We start from the raw sequence: 8363 nt of genomic DNA, 5'->3' as shown, positions 1-8363 counted from the left end.
CCATTCCTTGCAAGACATCTTCCTGGTTTTATTATCTTATTTGTTTTTACCTATAATCTCTCTTTCTTCTCCCTCCATATAGGTAGCCACTTCAAAATTGGCATGTATTCTTAAAGAATTCATGTCTTTGTATGTCTGTATGTTTTATAGACACACCCAGTTTTGTGCTATAAATTCCATAGTGTTTCCTACTTTTTGTGTTGACACTATAATTTTTACGATCCACGGACATTACTGTGTGAATATTCAAATCACCGCTTCTCTTATATTCTTTCCAAACCATTCTCTTTACACTCAGACTAATTTTCTTAAAGTCTAAATTGAACTGTATCATTTTCCTGCTTAAAGCATTTCACATGCTTCCTATTCCAATTAGGAAAACAAACAAACAAACAAACAAACAAACAAACAAAACGGAAGCCAGCCTATAAGGTCTACTTGTTTGGCTCCTACATACATCTCCAACTACAACCCATATCCTTCTCTTTCATGTGCTCCCCACACTTCAGCCACACTGGCTTTCACTCAATTTGTGGAATTCACAAAGCTCTTTCATTTCAGAGCCTTTGCCTCCTCTCCCTACCATACCTCAACTTTTGAATGGTTTTTTCTTTCTTAGCCTCTTAGCCTCTCCTAATTGTGGCCATTGGTTCAGCCCTTGTGGAGAGACTTTGGCAATATTAGTCATCTTGTGTCAGGCTCCCTGTAAGCAAATGGTCTCCTGGGAAATGGAACAGAGTTTAGTGAAGGATTGATCTCAGAAGAAGATGGAGGGAGGTGAGCAGAGATGTGGACTCAGCACATTACATTCAGCCTGGTTTTGAGAGGGGATCTGAAACACTAGTTGTACCCATTGAATGAGTCCCATTGGATGTTAGAAGCCCGGCCTGTCTACCCAGTGCCAGTCAGTTACTGGCCTCTGCCTGAACCTACATCCCAGGGCACTGGAGGGGTAGCACCTAACCCCTCTGACAGGGAAAGGGCAGTTAGAAGCCATTAACCACCAAATGTAGTTAATGGCTGCATCCACAGCAGCTGGGAGGTGACTGAACCAGCCAGTGAAATTGCACCCACCAGTGAAACTTAAGGTGTTCAAGGTCTTCCTCCTACAAATTCATTCTTAGCAACTACTCTAGAAAACCTTAATTCATGTGCCCAGAATAGAGTGTATAAATAAGTACATTTCAGCATTGTTTTCAATGGTGAAATACTAGAGATAACCTAAATGTCCTTCAACAGGAGAACAAAGTATTCATATTAAATATCTATTAAAGCAAAAAATGATGGACTGAAGTATGTGTAGCAACCTGGATAAATCTCAAAGTGCGATTTGAGTGAAATAGAAAGTTTCAAGATATATTCTGGTTGATGCTATTGTAATAAAATCTCTTAAATGTAAAACCAAAATGAAAATACTTTGTGGACATACTAATTTAGAGTAAAATTATAAAAACATTCATAAGAAAGACCAGCACAAAGTGGATGATAGTAACTAGCTCTGGGGAAGGAAAAACTGGGATGGAATCAGGAGTTCAACTGTCTCCCAACTGTCACTCTAATGTTCTATTTAAAGACACATATGCAATGGCAGCATTTTAAGATTTAGTAGTAACACAGGTGTTCATGTTTTATTCTAGTCTCTGGTCTGTGTGTTTGTAATACTCACACTTTAAAAATTATAAAAATATTCATGTGTCTATATGTACACCTAGAGTAATACTTCTTTATTCCTATGTCATCACTTTACTGACAAAAGACAACCGAAGAAAGTACATCGATGATCCATTTTCTCTTTTTAGGCTCCATCACAGCACTTTGCCACATTTCATCACATCACATGAATTTATAAGCTATGCTGTTTATACACAATACAAATCGCCTGAGGATGTTCAGTCAGTGGAAAAGTACTCATAAAAAGACTCATGTTTTTGAGATGAAATTGACAGGATACATTTTTGGAACTTATTACAGCTGCTTCTTTGCTATCTATTCTTTCAAATATTTCCAGTCGTCCATGCCCACCAATGATGCTGACCTGAAAGCTGGGTTCATGCTCTTAAACTCTGAGAAGCTATGATTTGACACAGAAGGCCTGTTTTTTCTCGTGTGTCCCAGCAGAGCAAATGTTATTCAAAAAATGACAATTCAAGCTTGAGAATTAGAGGCCTATGTTATAGATTCTCCTCTAGTGATTCTTAACCTGTTAACCGGGGAGTTCCCTTTTTAATTACGCAATGAACAATGGGCGCATACTCTTTCACTAGGACGTGTCAGTACATCATGCCCAGTGGAAGTAATTTTTTATTATTTTTTTATTTATACTTAATTAAAAGAAATGAAATATACTTTTTGTTTATTTATATATAAAGCATAAAGGAAAATACAAAATTACAAACAAATAGAAAAGAATACCAACAAAAAAATGGAAACATTGAATTAAAAATTATAAATTTTACAATTATAAAGATTACAAAAAATATATATTTTTTATTTCTATACACAATAAAAAGTATAAAAAAGTTAACAATTACAGAACAATAAACAAAAGCACACAAATAAAATAGAAATATTGAGTTTAAAAAATTAAAATATAGATGTAAAAATTCAAAACTCAACTTTAAAACATATTTTAAAAACATATTTTAAAATATGTTTTAAAATATATTTTAAAACAATTGTTGATACATAGTGCTACCTTACAATCTGGACACCAGTATGTAGATTCTTTCTTAACACCTTTTTTGTAGCAAACTCGGCATTTCCTGGATTTAATTTTTCCTATATCGCTTTCCATTTGTTCTGGAAAATGCCTTTCAACTAAGCGTGATGATTTAGATGTAGAGCTGCTTGTTGATGTCTTTGGGTGGGTTTTCACTATGTTGTTATCTACCAATTTCTCTACACACTCTATCAAAAAGTGTAATTGATCCAAATGACCTTTATCTTTTTTGTATATAACATATGCATTGAAGCAGCACATATCAATTAATTGTAGAAAAATTTTTTTATAAAATTTTTTTACCCTATTACAGGCAGCCGTGTAGGCCACCATAACTCCGTCTCCCAAATCTACGCCGCCCATATTCCTGTTATAATCCAGGACAACATTCGGTTTTTCTTGCCTTCTTCCTCTCTTTTCAATCATTGTCTTTTCGTCATTATGAATAGAACTGAGCATCAATACATCTTTTTTATCCTTCATTTTAAAACCATATGTTTGTCTTTGATTCTTACTATATGTTCATTTTTCTGTTTTTATTTCAGTGGGGATTCTGACTTTGTTTATCCTCATTGTTCCAACAATGTCTGTATTGTTTTGACACAAGAGTTCAGCCAAATGAATTGAAGTATAGAAATTATCTAAGTAAATCCTATACCCTTTATTCAGTAAGTCATGTGTTAACTCCAAAACAATTCTTGTTGATTGTTTTTCTTGTGGGTAGTTCAAACCATAATTTGTGTCCTTGCCTGTGTATAAAATTATATTTTGTACATATCCAGATTGGCTTTCACTCAAAATAAACAACTTCATTCCAAATCTAGCTTCTTTTGTAGATATATATTGTTTCCAAGATAAATTCCCTTTCCATAATAAAAGAGATTCATCTACACATATTTCTCATTCACATGCATAAAAACTTTTAAACTTTTCTGACAAATTATTGATGATTGGATCAATTTTATATGTTTTTCTATTATATAAAGGTTGGAGATATAAAAAATATAAGTAAATAATATATAATACGAAAATAGGTAGGTAAGTGTAAGTACGTACCCGTCACTGCTCACCCAGAGCATGTCCACCACTCTCACTAGCGAAATTATACTGATTCCCTCCGTGTCTTAAATTCATGTCGAGACATGTATGGATGACTAATACCTTTGTTGTTCGGAAGTATACATCCCGCCTATTTCAGGGCGCAACATATATTTCAAGGACATATTCATATGTCCTACCCGTACCCGATATTTTTTATGTTTGACGTATTTATACGTCCCGCTTGGTTAATTAATGCTATTTGGCTTGTTTCCTTGTGGGAGGTGGCCAGGAGCAAGTATTTGATCATTTTCCCTGAAGGAGATCATATGAGGAGGCAGGGCTAAGTGCCATGCATATGAGGAAGTGCTTTGGTTTAATTGAACACACAGATCCAGAGTGATGAGAATGGGACCATGCACAGTGATAATGCTTTCCCTGATCATGCCCTAGCGTGCCCTTGTGTGTCCATGTCTACAGTACTGTGGACCCAGGAAGAGCGATGCTTCTTTTAACAAATGTATGTATCCACCAGATTTTATTTATCCATTTCCCCAGGTGATGAACAGCTGACTTCATACTGCTACAAACAAGGCTGTGATGAATGGACTTGCATGTCTCACTATGGATATTAAAACAAGTCCTGTGAGGTATATGCCAGGAATGGGATTCTAGGCAATAGGAGATTAATGATAGATAGATATATAGGTAGGTATGTATATATATATATATATATAGATAGATAGATAGATAGATAGATAGATAGATAGATAGATGATAGATAGATAGATGTAGATAGATGATAGATAGATTTAGATAGATGTAGATAGATGATGATGATAGATAGATAGATAAATAGATAGAGAGATAGATAGATAGATATGGATGAATGTTTATATATACATGCACATGTATGTATATATAGTATATATCCTAACATAGGCCATCAGAACAACTATCAGGAATTAGAAAAAGTATACATATGAATATTCAAATATATATAAAGTATTTAAATTTAATTTTGCTATGTACTTATAGATGGCCCTCCTGAGTGCCTGTACTTGTTTACAGTACCATCACAGCCTATTTGTTCCATAGCTTCACCAACACACCTCATGATCAGTCTCTAATCCGGCACTCAGATTGGTGTAGAGAGCATCTCATTCCTTCTCTGACCAGAAGTGAGGTTTAACATCTCTTCATATCATCTTAACATTTCAGGTTTCCCTTTATGAAATTCCCTTTTCATATACTCTACCTATTTTTTATGTGACAGACTTTTCTTACAAACTCTAGATATTAATCCCAACAAAATTTCAGAGTTAGCTTGCAAGTATTAAGATAAAGCTCCTATAGACATTTGTGCTTAGGTTTTTGAGTGGATGAAAGTTTCTATTTCTCTGGGATAATTGCCAGGAGTGCAAATGCTGGGCTGTGTGGTAGCTGCATGTTTAATTTTATAAGAAAAAACCAAACTGCTTTCCCCAGTGGCTGTAATAGTCGACATTCCCACCAGCCCTGTCTGAGTGACAGTTTCTCCACATCCTCACCATTATTGAGTGTTATCAGAGTCATTTATTTTAGTTAGTCTCCTTTGGCTTAGTTAACCTTTTCCTAATGGCTTATGATGTTGAACTTTTCAAGTGCTCATGTGACATGTTATAGCCTCTTCAGTGAAGTGTCCATTCATTTATTTAGTTTAATTCTCCAGTGAAACCACCTGGCATGGATGCCCTTCATTAGAATGCTTTAACGACAAATTCAATGTCTTTAATAGACTACTCAGGTCATCACTTTCTTTTCAGGAAGTTTTCATAGTTTGTTTATTTCAAGGAATTGGTTCATTTCACCTAATTTGTTGAAACTATGTGCAATGATTTTCTCTTTCTTGGTCAGTCTGGCTAGAAATTAGTTTATTTTACCAATGTTTTTAGAGAAGCAGTTTTTCAGTTTGTTGAAGGCTGTTTTACTATTATTTGTTTTACTGATTTCTTCCATTATGTTTTCTCCCTTTCTTGTTTCTTCAAGGTCACTCAGTTGTCTCTCTAATTTACTATTTGGACACTTAGATCTCTCTTCACAGCTGTAATTCTTTCCTTAAAAGTATATTTAAAACTAAAACTCTCTTTTATGGCCTCTTTAGATTTGTATTTTTTCTTTATTTTTTTGGTTGTAAATATTCCATAATTTCACTGATGATTTCCTTTGAACCCAGGGTTTATGTAGATTATACTTCACTCAGGTTCCCTTATGACTTCTCATCTGTACAAATATTTGGCAGTTTTAAAGCATCATTTATTATGGTTCATGAACATAGCAATGAAGAACAAACATATTTCTTCTTTAAAATTTATTGATATTTCCTATGTGGCATAGCACATGCAAATGTTTTATTTTATTTAAAAGACTTGGTGTTAAATGTTAGGTGCTAATACACTGAGTGGCCAGATTATTATGATCTCTGAACACATAATAATCTGGCCACTCACTGTATATTCTATATAATAAAAGGCTAATATTGAAATTGTCCCCATGACCAGAAGTTCGACCCGTATGCAGGCTGGCCAACCGTCCATGTCCCCTCCCCCTGGTCAGGCTGGCTGGACTCCACCCATGCACAAATTCATGCACCAGGACTCTAACATATATATTTACTGATTGGCCAAATTATTATAAATTCAGATATCATAATAATCTGGCCACTCAGTGTATAATATGTGTAACAAAGCAAGCAATAACTTCCGTTTGTCAAATTTTCTCTGATTTTTAAAAAATAACTCACTGCTTCTCATTTAATAGGTCCCATTTCTTGAGGGATGTTTAAAATGTACAATGTGCCCTAACTGGTCTGGCTCAATGGATAGAGTATAGGCTCAATTCTGGTAAAGGGCATGTACCTTAGTTGCAGGCACATCCCCAGCAGGAGGTGTGCAAGAGGCAGCTGATTAATGTTTCACTCTCATCAGTGTTTCTAACTCTCTATTCCTCTTCCTTTCTCTCTGTAAAAAATCAATAAAATATATTTTAAAAAATAAAATTTACACATTCTATTTTATAAGCCAGGATCCTTTCCATTAACTTAAATACATTCAGGTAATGTATCCCTATGGATTTCTTATACACATGTATATATTCCCTAGCAAGACATACTCTTTAACATGCTCTCCTGTTTTGTATTCCCCTACTCTCATTCTCTACACAGTATTGACAGTATCTAGTATTTTAGAATTTTATTTCACACTTTCTATGTATCCTTTTAGTCAAGGATAAACTTTGCTATGTTATTTCTCTGAAATCCACATCCACTGCTCTCTTTGACTCCTTCCCATTTTACTAGGAGAAGTCCTCCAACCTCTGCCCTACAGAAACCCCCTCATGTGTAAGATCCAGTCTTTGGTCAGAAACTTGAATTCACAGTCCTCATACTCCCCTCACTGCTATGAACCAAAGGCCACACTCTTTTCTCCTGTTGCAGAGATCTACCGTTTTCTTCACAAATGGGAACATGCAGACATAGGTCCTGGCTGACGCTCCATCGGCTGTCCTGTGGACACTATGAGCCTGTGCAGCCTAGTGTGACTGACTCCCTCCTGACTAGAAGGAAGCTCTGCAGTGCCTGCTTGGGGACTCCTCTGTTCCCTGCATTATGGTCAGTGCCTATAGATGTGTCTGTACCTGGCAGGCCTTCTGATTTACATTGAGTGGCCAGATTAATCTGGCCTCTCAGTGCTATATATATATATATATATATATATATATATATATATATATATATATATATATATAGAGAGAGAGAGAGAGAGAGAGAGAGAGAGAGAGAGAGAGAGAGAGAGAGAGAGAGAGAGAGAGAGAGAGAGAGAGAGAGAGAGAGGGAGGGGGTATGGATTGGTGCATGGGTGGGTTCCAGCCAGCCTTCTCAGGGGGAGAAGGGGACATGGGTGGTTTAATTTGTTTGTTTGTTTATTTTTTTATTGATTTTTTTTACAGAGAGGAAGGGAGAGGGATAGAGAGCTAGAAACATCGATGAGAGAGAAACATTGACCAGCTGCCTCTTGCACACCTCCTACCAGGGATGTGCCCATAACCAAGGTTCATGCCCTTGACCGGAATCGAACCTGGGACCTTTCAGTCCGCAGGCTAATGGTCTATCCACTGAGCCAAACTGGTCTATCCACTGAGCCAAAAGGCAGGGACATGGGTTTTTGGATGACTTGCCTGCTGGTCGAACTCCTGGTCGAGGGGACAATTTTCATATTAGCCTTTTATTATATAGTATATACACTTAGTGGCCAGATTATTATGTGTTCAGAGATCATAACAATCTGGCCTCTAAGTGTATTTGCTGAATGAATGCAAATGAACCAGCCTTTCTCAGAGCTGGGTGAGCCCAGGGCTCCATCGCTCACTCCTGGGAATCTGGGTTCTGGCTTTACCCAGGACAGGGACCCCTCATAGAATTTCCAATCTCTTTATCTAAGAACAAAGCTTAGCTCAAGGCCCTGAGGAGAATTACAAATGAGGTGGATTCTTGGATAAGTGGAAGAGAAAATGGCCAATTAGCTCAACCACAGCCCTTCCTGCATACCTTTCTACTGTGTGGGCACTC

Source organism: Pipistrellus hanaki (genome assembly GCF_964339955.1).
Source record: "Pipistrellus hanaki genome assembly, chromosome: 16".
In the NCBI taxonomy this organism is placed as follows: domain Eukaryota; kingdom Metazoa; phylum Chordata; class Mammalia; order Chiroptera; family Vespertilionidae; genus Pipistrellus; species Pipistrellus hanaki.
This window is presented reverse-complemented; position numbering follows the sequence as displayed.